The 12,019-nt window shown below is 40.0% G+C and overlaps 1 pseudogene; it reads left to right on the top strand.

Annotated features, from left to right (window-relative positions):
- Window positions 1-419: 419 nt before the first annotated feature.
- Window positions 420-8,811, top strand: LOC108392512 (zona pellucida sperm-binding protein 2 pseudogene; annotated as a pseudogene).
- Window positions 8,812-12,019: the final 3,208 nt, after the last annotated feature.

Genomic DNA, 12,019 nt, shown 5'->3' with positions numbered 1-12,019 from the left:
AGGCAGGGAGTTAGGTTCATCTAAATGATAGCTATCATTTCTTTCAAGTTTTGTTCATGGAAATCAGCATTCCACAATTTAGTCATGAATTCTCAGAAAGTAAACAATACAAAACTCTCTGCCTAGAACAGATAATTTACAATCTCTGAAACCAAAGGCAGTCAGCACAGAAATAGCCCTTAACATTAACATGGTACAGATTACATTATTCTAACAAATATGGTTCACTGGTATCATTTAATGAAATATGTTTCAAGAGCAAGCATTACACCACTAGTAAATGAGTGAATTAATCCAGATATGGGTGGACACATTCAGCACAGATTATATTATGTAAGTAGAAGGAATTTTGCTTCAAACTTCCTCTGACTTCTCTCAGGAAATATATGAAAAGAAACTATGCTCTGGTTCATTTGGTGATGCCTTTGGCTGTGGCGTGCCAGCAGAAAGGAGATCATGGGAGTCCCTTAAACTGGAGCACCTACAGGTCATTTTTGCTCTTCTTAGCTCTGTGACTTCAGTGAGCTCAGTAGGTGTTACTCTGCTGGTGAAACTATCTTCCCAGGCACTGTTACTTGCTATCAAAATAGAACGACAGTGGAGTTCCCATGAAATCTTGACACCAAGGGGTGGCATGCATCTGTGCTGGATCCCTTAGGTCTTGAAATGCTGAATTGCACTTAAGATCTGGACCCAAAATATTTCATCCTGAAAACCCGATATGAGACCTGTGCCAGGAGAGTGCTTGGCCAGTACCAGATGACCATCAGACTCATGGACAATAACACTGCTTTCAGACATGAGGCTTCTGTGTATCAGATCAGCTGTCCGGTTATGCAAAAGGAAACCCATGAGCATACAGGATCCACAGTGTGCATGAAGGACTTCATGTCTTTTACCTTTAATGTTTTTCCTTGCATTGCTGATGAAGTATGAATCCCGTCTCAGATGTGATGGATCTTTGATGTTGGTGATTATCAAGAGCCCAAAATCTGACCATTCAGGAGGCCTTGACACAAGGATATGATCTCTTGATTGACGGCCAGAAGATGACCATCCAAGTGTCATTCAATGCCACTGGAGTAACTCAGTACATGGAAGGTGAAAGTCATCTCTACACAATGCCTCTGAAGCTCACATACATATCTCTTGAGCAGAAGATCATCTTATTAACACAAGTGATTTATAGGTCAGTTTCTGTGACCTATAATGCCACACACGACTCTCATCATACCAGAGTTTCCTCGGGAAGTTAAAATCTGTGAGCTTTGAACATAAGAACATTGCAGTGAACCAGCTGCACAACAGTGGGACTGATATAGAAGCAACAAATGGCCTGAGATTATGTGTCAGCAAAACTCTTCTCTAAACAAAATTCTATGAAAAATGCCTGCCTCTGTCAGTTCTACTTGCCTTTATTCAAGCTGACCTTTTACTTTAAACTTGAGATGGTATCCTTGGTGATTTATCCTGAGTGTATCTGTGAGTCATCAGCTTTTATATTTACAGGTGAGATGTGTACCCAGGATGGGTTTGTGGATGTCAAGGTCTACAGCCACCAAACAAAACCAGCTCTCAACTCAGATACCCTCAGGGTGGGAGACTCATCCTGCCAGCCTAGCTTCAAGGCTGTGGCTCAGGGGCTGGTAAAGTTTTGCATACCCCTGAATGGATGCAGAACAAGACATAAGTTCAAGGATGACAAAGTCATCTATGAAAGTGAAATACATGCTCTCTGGGAAGATCTTCCTCCAAGCACAATTTCTGGAGAGTGAATTCAGGATAACAGTGACATGCTATTACAGCAGGGATGACATGCTAATAAATACCAATGTCAAGGAGGATTCAAGATGGTGATATGGGAGGTGAGACAGAGAACTCCTCCCCAAACCACAAATAATACAAAAATATAGTTAATGCAACTAATCCTAAAAGAGCAACAGGGAAGAAGGCTGCACCAGACTGCATACACCTGGAGAACAGAGCAGACCTCATGAAACAGGGTAACTTACCAAAGCCTTGATCTGGTGGGACCCAAGCCCTTTACCCACCCCAGCTCACCAGCTGGAGGAATAGAAATGGAGCAGGGAGGGGGTAGAAGCCTAGGACTCCTGAACACCCAGCCCTGGAGATCTGCTGTGGGAGCACAAACCTACATTGCTTGGTGCTCTGGAGATTAGTAAGGTTGGAGAGCTAAGATAGGCAGAATACTTGGAGAAATAGATTCTAGCTATTTGTAGAGGACAGATCTCCATCCGGCTGCTCTAGGACAAAGGAAAGGCAGGCGGTCTGAGAGGCTTCCTAGCAGTGAGAGGGCTGTTGAAAAGGCAGGGTTTGTACAGAGCTTCCAGCACACGAGAAGAGATAAGTGGAAAAGATTGCCTGGGTGCTCTCTGCCCAGCAGGTTGGGAACTTTGAGGAGCTTGAGGCACTCCATCCCCCTGGCTAGCTGCTCAGCTCCAAGACCCCCACTGTGATACGTAATCTGCTGTACCTTCCTCCTGGCCTACTGACACTGGCTCACAAACTGGCAGTCCCTGCCCTGGCATGAGGCCAGTTAGAGGGAGGCCCTGCCTACAGCAGCTAAAGATGAAAAGCAGAGAGGCTTACACCTATATGCTCAGCCCACTGGTTCTGACAGTGGAGACAGGCACAGTAGCTGGGAAGCAGGAAACAGCTCTTTCCTCACCCAGGCATGAGTGCTGCTCCCCTGCGAACCCCGACATCACTACAGGGACTGAGCAGCTCCAGAGACTAGAGCTTCGGGGTACTAGAGGGTGCCACATACAAATATGAAATGTCAGTGGAACCTGGTTCAGGCAAGAATCTCACAAACACCAGAAAATGGGCAAAATGAAACTGAACTCACCAATCTTTCTGAAAGAGAGCTCAAAATAAAAATCATAAACATGCTCATGGAGGTACAGAAAAATATTCAAGAACTCAGGGGTGAATTCAGGACACAGTAAGAAATTCCATATCTGAAATGAAACATACAATGGAGGGATTTAAAAGCAAATTAGATATAGTGGAGGAGATGGCAAATGGAATAGATATTGGAGAAGAGGAATACAAATGCCTCGGAGCTGAAGCACAGAGAGAAAAAAGGATCTCTAAGAATGAAAGAATATTAAGAGAACTCTGTGACCAATTCAAACAGAACAATATTTGCATTATAGGGGTACCAGGAGAAGAGAGAGAAAAATGGATAGAAAGTGTCTTTGGGGAGGTAATTGCTGAAAACTTCCCCAATCTGCAGAAGGAGATAGTCTTTCAGGCCATGGAGGTGCACAGATCTCCCAACACAAGGGACCCAAGGAGGACAACACCAAGACAACACCAAGACAAATAATAATTGAAATGGCAAAGATCAAGGATAAGGTCAGACTTTTGAAAGCAGCTAGAAAGAGAAAAAAGATCACATACAAAGGAGAGCCATTAGGCTCTCATCAGACTTCTCAACAGAAACCTTATAGGCCAGAGGGAGTGGCATGATACATTTAATGCAATGAAGCAGAAGGGCCTTGAAACAAGAATACACCTACCCACCAAGATTATCATTTAAATTTGAAGGAGGGATTAAACAATTTTCAGATAAGCAATAGCTGTAAGAATTTACTTCCCACAAACCACCTCTACAGTGCATTTTAGAGGGACTGCTATAGATGGAGTATTCCTTAGGCTAAATAGCTGTCACCAGGGGAAATAGAACCACAGCAAAGAAAGTAGAACAATTAATTACTAAGAGGATGCAAAATCAAATCAACTACCCCCAAAGTCAATCAAGGGATAGACAAAGAGAACAGAATATAATACCTGATATATAAAGAAGGAATGATAATAAAAACGAGGGAGAAAAAAAGGACCTTTAGGTTGTGTTTCTAATAGCATACAAAATGAGTTAAATTCAACTGTTAGATAGTAAGGAAATTACCCTTGAATCTTTGGTAACCACAAATCTAAAGAGTGCAGTGGCAATAAGTACATACCTATAGATAATCACCCTAAATGTAAATGGTCTGAATGCACCAAACAAAGGACATAGAGTCATTGAATGGATATAAAAACAAGACCCATCTATATGCTGCCTACAAGAGCCTCACTTCCAACCCAAAGACATACACAGACTGAAAATAAAGGGATGGAGAAAGATATTTCATGCAACTAGTAGGGAGAAAAAACCAGGAGTTGCAGTACTTGTTTCAGACAAAATAGACTTCAAAACAAAGAAAGTCACAAGAGACAAAGAAGGACATTACATAATGATAAAAGGGTCAGTCCAACAAGAAGATATAACCATTATAAATATATGTGCAGCCAACACAGGAGCACCTACATATGTGAAACAACTACTAAGAGAATTAAAGGGGGAAATAGAATGCAATGTATTAATTTTAGGAGATTTGAACAAACTACTCACTCCAAAGAACAGATCAACCAGACAGAAAATAAGTAAGGAGACAGAAGCATTGAAAAACATATTAGAACAGATGGACCTCTACAGAACACTTCATCCAAAAGCAACAGGATACACATTCTTCCCAAGTGCACATGGAACATTTTCAAGAATAGATCATATGCTAGGCCACAAAAAGGGCCTCAGTAAATTTAAAAAGATTGAAATTGTACCAGCCAGCTTTTCAGATCACAAAGGTATGAAACTGGAAATAAAATACACAAAGAAAATGAAAAAGCCCACAAACACATGGAGGCTTAATAACATGCTCCTAAATAATCAATGGATCAATGACCAAATAAAAATAGACATCAAGCAATTATATGGGGATAAATGACAACAATAAAGCAACACTGCAAAATATGGGACTCAGCAAAGGCTGTGCTAAGAGGGAAGATATTGCAATACAAGCCTACCACAGGAAAGAATAACAATCCCAAATGAACAGTCTAAATTGACAATTAACGAAACTAGAATGAGAACAGCAAATGAGGTCCAAAATCAGTAGAAAGAGGGACATAATAAAGACTAGAGCTGAAATAAATAAAATCGAGAAGAATAAAATGATGGAAAAGATCAATGAAAGCAGGAGCTGGTTCTTTGAGAAAATAAAATAGATAAACCCCTAGCCAGACTTATCAAGAAAAAAGGAGGGTCAACACACATGAACAGAATCAGAAATGAGAGAGAAAAAATCACAACAGACAACACAGATGTACAAAGTAGTATGAGAGAATACTATGAAAAATTATATGGTAACAAACTGGATAGCATAGAAGAAATGGACAACTTTCTAGAAAAATATAACCTTCCAAGACTGACCAAGGAAGAAACAGAAAATCAGAACAGACCAATTACCAGCAATACATTGAATTGGCAATCAAAAAACTACTAAAGAACAAAACTCCCATACCAGGTGGCTTGACTTCTGAATTTTATCAATCATTTAGAGAATACATAATACCCATCCTCCTTAAAGTTTTCCAAAAAGTAGAAGAGGAGGGAACACTTCCAAACTCATTCTATGAGGCCAACATCACTCTAATACCAAAACCAGGACAAGACATCACAAAAAAGAAAATTAAAGACCAATGTCCCTGATGAACATACATGCAAAAATACTCAATAAAATATTAGCAAATCAATTTCAAAAATACATTAAAGATATCATGCATCGTGATCAAGGGGGATTTATTCCAGGTATGCAAGAGTGGTACAAAATTCAAGAATCCAACACTATCCAGTACATCAATAAAAAGACTAAAATCACATGATCATGTCCATAGATGCTGAAAAAGCATTTGTCAAAATTCAACACCCATTCATGATAAAAATTCAACAAAATGTATATAGAGGGCAGGTACCTCAACATAATAAAGGCCATGTATAACAAACCCACAGCCAACACCATACTTAACAGGGAAAAGCTGAGAGCTTTTCCTCTAATATCAGAAACAAGACAAAGATGCCCACTCTCCCCACTTTTATTCAACATAATTCAAGAGGTCTTAGCCATGGCAATCAGACAACACAAAGAAATGAAAGGCATCCAGATTGGTAAGGAAGAAGTTAAACCATTACTGTTTGCAGATGACATGATATTGCACATAAAAAACCCTAAAGAATCCACTCCAAAACTCCTTGAACTAATATCTGAATTCAGCAAAGTTGCAGGATCCAAAATTAATACACAGAAATCCATTGCATTCCTATATCCTAACAATGAACTAGCAGAAAGAGAAATCAGGAAAACAATTCCATTCACAATTGCATCAAAAAGAATAAAATACCTAGGAATAAACCTAACCAAGGAAGTGAAAGACCTATACCCTGAAAACTACAAGACACTCCTTAGAGAAATTAAAGAAGATACTAATAAATGGAAATTCATCCCATGCTCTTGAGTAGGAAGAATTAGGATTGTCAAAATGGCCATCCTGACTAAAGCAATCTATAGATTCAATGAAATCCCCATCAAAATACTAACAGCATTCTTCAATGAACTATAGCAAATAGTTTTAAAATTCATATGGAACCACAAAAGACCCTCAATAGCCCAAGCAATCCTGAGAAGGAAGAATAAAGTTGGGGGGTGTTGATGCTCCCTGACTTCAAGCTCTACTACAAAGCCACAATAATCAAGGCAGTTTGGTACTAGCATAAGAAAAGACCCATAGACCAATGGACCAGACTAGAGAGCCCTGATATAAACCCAAGTATATATGGTCAATTAATATATGATAAAGGAGCCATGGACATTCAATGGAGAAATGACAGCCTCTTCAACAGCTGGTGTTGACAAAACTGGACAGTTACATGTAAGAGAATGAAACTGAATTATTGTCTTACCCCATACACAAAAGTAAACTCAAAATGGATCAAAGACCTGAATGTAATTCATGAAACAATAAAACTCTTAGAAGAAAACAGGCAAAAATCTCTTGAGTATAAACATTAGCAACTTTTTCCTGAAGGCATCTCCTTGGGTGAAGGAAACAAAATAAAAAATGAACAAATGAGACTACATCATGCTAAAAAGCTTCTGTACAATAAAGGACACCATCAGCAGAACAAAAAGGCATCCTACAGTATGGGCGAATATATTTGTAAATGACATTTCCAACAAGGTGTTAACATCCAAAATATATAAAGAACTCACATGCATCAACACCCAAAAAGCAAATAACCTGGTTAAAAAATGGGCAGAGGACATAAACAGACACTTCTCCAAAGAAATTCAGATGGCTAACAGGCACATGAAAAGATGCTCTACATCACTAATCATCAGGGAAATGCAAATTAAAACCACAATGAGGTATCACCTCACAGCAGTTAGGATGGCCAGCATAGAAAAGACTAGGAACAATAAATTCTGGCAAGGATGTGGAGAAAGGTGAGCCTTCGTATGTGGCTGGTGGGAATGTAAACTAGTTCAACAATTGTGAAAGCAATATGGAGGTTCCTCCAAAAACCTAAAATTTAAATAACATTTGACCCAGGAATTGCACTCCTAGGAATTTACCCTAAGAATGCAGGATCCCAGTTTCAAAAAGACATATGCACCCCTATGTTTATTGCAGCACATATTCACAATAGCCAAGATATTAAATCAACGTAAGTGTCCATCAGTAGATGAAAGGATAAAGAAGATGTACATATACACAATGGAATATTATTCAGCCATAAGAAGAAAACAAATCCTACCATTTGCAACAACATGGATGGAGCTAAAGGGTATTATGCTCAGTGAAATAAGCCAGGCAGAGGAAGGCAAATACCAAATGATTTCACTCTTTTGTGGAGCATACGAACAAAGCAAAAACTGAAGGAACAAAATAGCAACAGACTCACAGAACCCAAGAGTGGACTAACAGTTACCAAAGGGAAAGGGATTGGGGAGGGTGGGTTGGAAGGGAGGGAGAAGTGGGACAAGGGGCATTACGATTAACACACATTCCATGAGGGAGGCATGGGGAAGGCAGTATAGTACCGAGAAGACAAGTAGTCACTCTATAGCATCTTACTATGCTGATGGACAGTGACTGTAATGGGGTATGTGGCAGGGACTTGATAATGGGGGGAATCTAGTAACCACAGTGTTGCTCATGTGATTGTATATTAATGATACCAAAAAATAAAATACCTATGTCAAAAGTCTTCTTCTTTCAGTGGCCTCAGTGAAGCCGGGTCCCCTTGCCTTGACTCCACAGACCTATCCAGATAACTCTTACCTTCAACCTAATGGAGATAAGGAGTACCCTGTGGTGAGATACCTCCACCAACCAATTTACTTGGAATTGAGAGTCCTGAATAGGACTGACCCCAACATCAAGCTGGTCTTAAGTGATTGCTGGGCAACAGCCACCATGGACCCAGCCTTTCTCCCTCATTGGAATATTGTCATGGATGGCTGTGAATACAACCTGAACAAGCACAGAACCACCTTCCATCCAGTCGGCTCCTGTGTGACCAATCCTAATCACTATGAGGTTTGATGTGAAGACCTTTGCCTCCGTTTCAGAGGCCCACGTGCTCTCCAGCCTGGTCTACTTCCACTGCAGCATTCTGGTCTGCAATCAACTCTCTCATGACTCCCCACTGTGTTCTGTGACTTTCCCTGCCTCATCCAGACACAGTGAGGGGCCACTGATAAAGAGAAAATGATAGTGAGTCTCCCTGGACCCATCCTCCTATTGTCAGATGGAGCTTCACTCAAAGATGCTGTGGACTCTAGAGGGCACAGGACTGCTGGGTACATCGCTTTAAAAACTATGGTTTCCATGGCTGCCTTTTCAGTTGTTGTGGTGATTCCAGGCCTAGTAAGACAGCTGTGCAAGAAGGGAACCGTGATGTGAAATCGTCATTTGGACTTTCAAATCAAGCAGCTGGAAAAAAACAAACTATGTTTCAACATTTTCTTTATGAAATAATGTTAGATTCCATCTGATTTTTCCATGCCCTTATTCTTTTTTACAATTTCAAGTTGCAACACAGGTAAAAAGTTCACGATACTAAAATGTCTGTTTTTCTATTGTCTGAACAAAGACAGCAAGTAGTGGAGGTTTATGAATACCTGTATAAACATCTTGATGAACAAAAAGTCTCTGCTGGACAATCAGAAAACAACTTGATTTTTTTCACAGCTCAAATCCATTCCATGAATTTAGTGTTTATCCTGCCCCTTGAAATCTTGGGCAAATCCATGCCTTCCCCAGTCACTGACAGATAATGAAAATTCCCTCAGCCACTGCAAGGCCCAGCTCACAGCCTCATTTCCATAATTAATGTATCTAATCTGGTATAATAATTAACACTCCAAATTTACTTTTAAGTTAATCATCTCCCTCCTTGGACCTACCCAGGCTGACCTCCTGTAGTGGGAAATGAGGGGACAGGCTTAGCAAGATTCTCCCTCTCTCCCAATCTCAAAATTCTACCTCCTTTTTCATCTTTCTAACAGTTTTGACCCTCCCATGGCTGGAGTATGGATGGCTTCAGAGGAGGTAAAATTAAGAAAGGCAGGAAAGTTTTACTTGAAGGAAACATTCAAGATTTGGTGTCAGTGCTCTCTGGCCCTTGCAATCATTTCTATCCTATTACTTTTGTGAGCTCCCGGGAGAAATCTCACCTTTGGGAATCTCTTATCGTCAGTGGCCTTGACAGAGGTAACACATTTTTCTCAAACTCCTTTCCTTATATTGTCTTTGAGACCCCAGCAGAGTACCTTCAACTCCTTTCTGCTCAACTTTGGTTATCCTGCAAGGCAGGGCTTTAAACAGGCTCGTGTTTTCCCTGATATAAGAAGCCTACATTTGTCTGCAGAAAAAGCTCAGCCCCTTCACCTTGAGGAACACGGAGGGTGGCCCATCCCAGCTACGTTCTCCTCGCTCCGTTCCTGGCACTTGACCAGCCCCAGTTCTGTGAATATTAATGCCTTAGGTGTGAGGCAGGTAACCAACCCACCGTGTCTCCCCAGGCTCCATCAGATCCCCCGAGTGGTGCCTGAGAAGCCCCATTTCCTAGGAATGAAGTGAGGAAGGGGCAGTTCTGACTTCTCCCCACTTGGGCAGAAATCTCTTGAGAACCTCAGCTTTCTACAGAAGTTCTTTGTCCTCCAGACTTCCTCTCAAACTCCAGACATTTCATGCATTAAATGTGGGCAAGAGACTAATAATCACAAAATTGGTTCTTGACAACCTCCTTGAACTACATGTTTATTTTAAAGCTCAATTAGAATGTGATATTTATTACTTTGGGACTTCAGTCCATTTCAACATCTTGTTATATCTGATTCTCATTAGAGATTAGAGTTTGGCTTCTTGTATAAATAATCAACAAATTCTAGGGTTTATGTTTATCTTATTTGTTGTTCATAAAAGTCAAGGAAGAGTTGCTCAGCTCACCCCATAAGCACTGTAAGACCCCATACAACAGTCACCTTTGTTGTTAACATCCTTGTGTTCTGGAATTTGTTCTACTCTTTCAGTATTTCTATCCTCCTTACTTTTATTATTTCTTTTTTTATTACAATTTTTTATTAAGGTATTATTGATATACATTCTTATGAAGGTTTCACATGAAAAACAATGTGGTTACTACATTCACCCATATTATTGAGTCCCCCCATTGCAGTCACTGTCCATCAGTGTAGTAAGATGCCACAGAGTCACTACTTACTTCTCTGTGCTACACTGTCTTCCCCATGATCCCCCCCACACCTAAAAAAAGGCCTGTATTACAATATACTTCTCTCTTAGCATAGCCTTCGCTGTGTCCCACACATTTTGTGGTGTTGTATTGTTTTTGTCATTTGTCTCTATATGTGGCAAAGATGATAATATTACTCAATCCTCCTCTCCTTCCCTCCCCAACAGCCCTCCATGTCCCCCCACCTTTGGTAACTGCTAGTCCCTTCTTGGAGTCTATGAGTCTGCTGCTAATTTGTTCCTTCAGTTTTACTTTGTTGTTATATTCCGCAAATGAGGAAAATCATTTGGTACTTGTCTTTCTCTGCCTGGATTATTTCACTAAGCATAATGCCCTCCAGCTATATCCATGCTGTTGCAAATGGTAGGATTTATTTCTCTCTTATGGCTGAATAGTATTCCATTGTGTATATATGCCACCTCTTCTTTATCCATTCATCTACTGATGGACACCTAGGTTGCATCCATATCTTGGCTATTGTAAACAGTGCTGCAATAAACATAGGGGTGCATATGTCTTTTTGAATCTGTGAACTTGTATTCTTGGAGTAAATTCCAAGAAGTGGAATTCCTAGGTCAAATGCTATTTCTATTTTTAGTTTTTGGAGGAACCTCCATATTGCTTTCTACAATGGTTAAGCTAGTTTACATTCCATTCAACAGTGTAGGAGGATTCCCCTACCCTGCATCCTCACCAGCTTTTGTTGTTTTTAGTTTTTTTGAAGTTGGCCATCCTAACTGGTGTGAGGTGATATCTCATTGTGGTTTTAATTTGCATTTCCCTGATAAATAGCAGTATGGAGCATCTTTTCATATGCCTGTTGGCCATCTGAATTTCTTCTTTGGAGAATTGTCAGTTCAGATCCTCTGCACATTTTTTAATTGGATTATTTACTTTTTTGTCATGGAGGTGTGTGAGTTCTTTATATATTTTGGATGTTAACCCCTTGTTGCATATGTCATTTACAAATATATTCTCCCATACTGTAGGATGCCTTTTTGTTCTGCTGATGGTGTCCTTTGCTGTACAGAAACTTTTTAGCTTGATGTCATCCCATGTGTTCATTTTTAATTTTGTTTCCCTTACCCAAGGAGATGCATTCAGGGAAAAGTTCCTTATGTTTATTTTCAAGAGATTTTTGACTATGTTGTCTTCTAAGAGTTTTATGGTTTCATGACTTATGTTCAGGTCTTTGATCCATTTTGAGTTTACTTTTGTATTTTGGGTTAGACAATAATCCAGTTTCATTCTCTTACATGTAACTGTCCAGTTTTGCCAACACCAGCTGTTGAAAGGCTGTCATTTCTCCGTTGTATGTTCATGGCTCCTTTATCATATATTAATTGACCATATATC

Source organism: Manis javanica, chromosome 12 (assembly GCF_040802235.1).
Source record: "Manis javanica isolate MJ-LG chromosome 12, MJ_LKY, whole genome shotgun sequence".
Taxonomy (NCBI): Eukaryota; Metazoa; Chordata; class Mammalia; order Pholidota; family Manidae; genus Manis; species Manis javanica.
The sequence above is the reverse complement of the archived record's forward strand: the minus strand, read 5'-3'. Positions and strand labels throughout refer to the sequence as shown.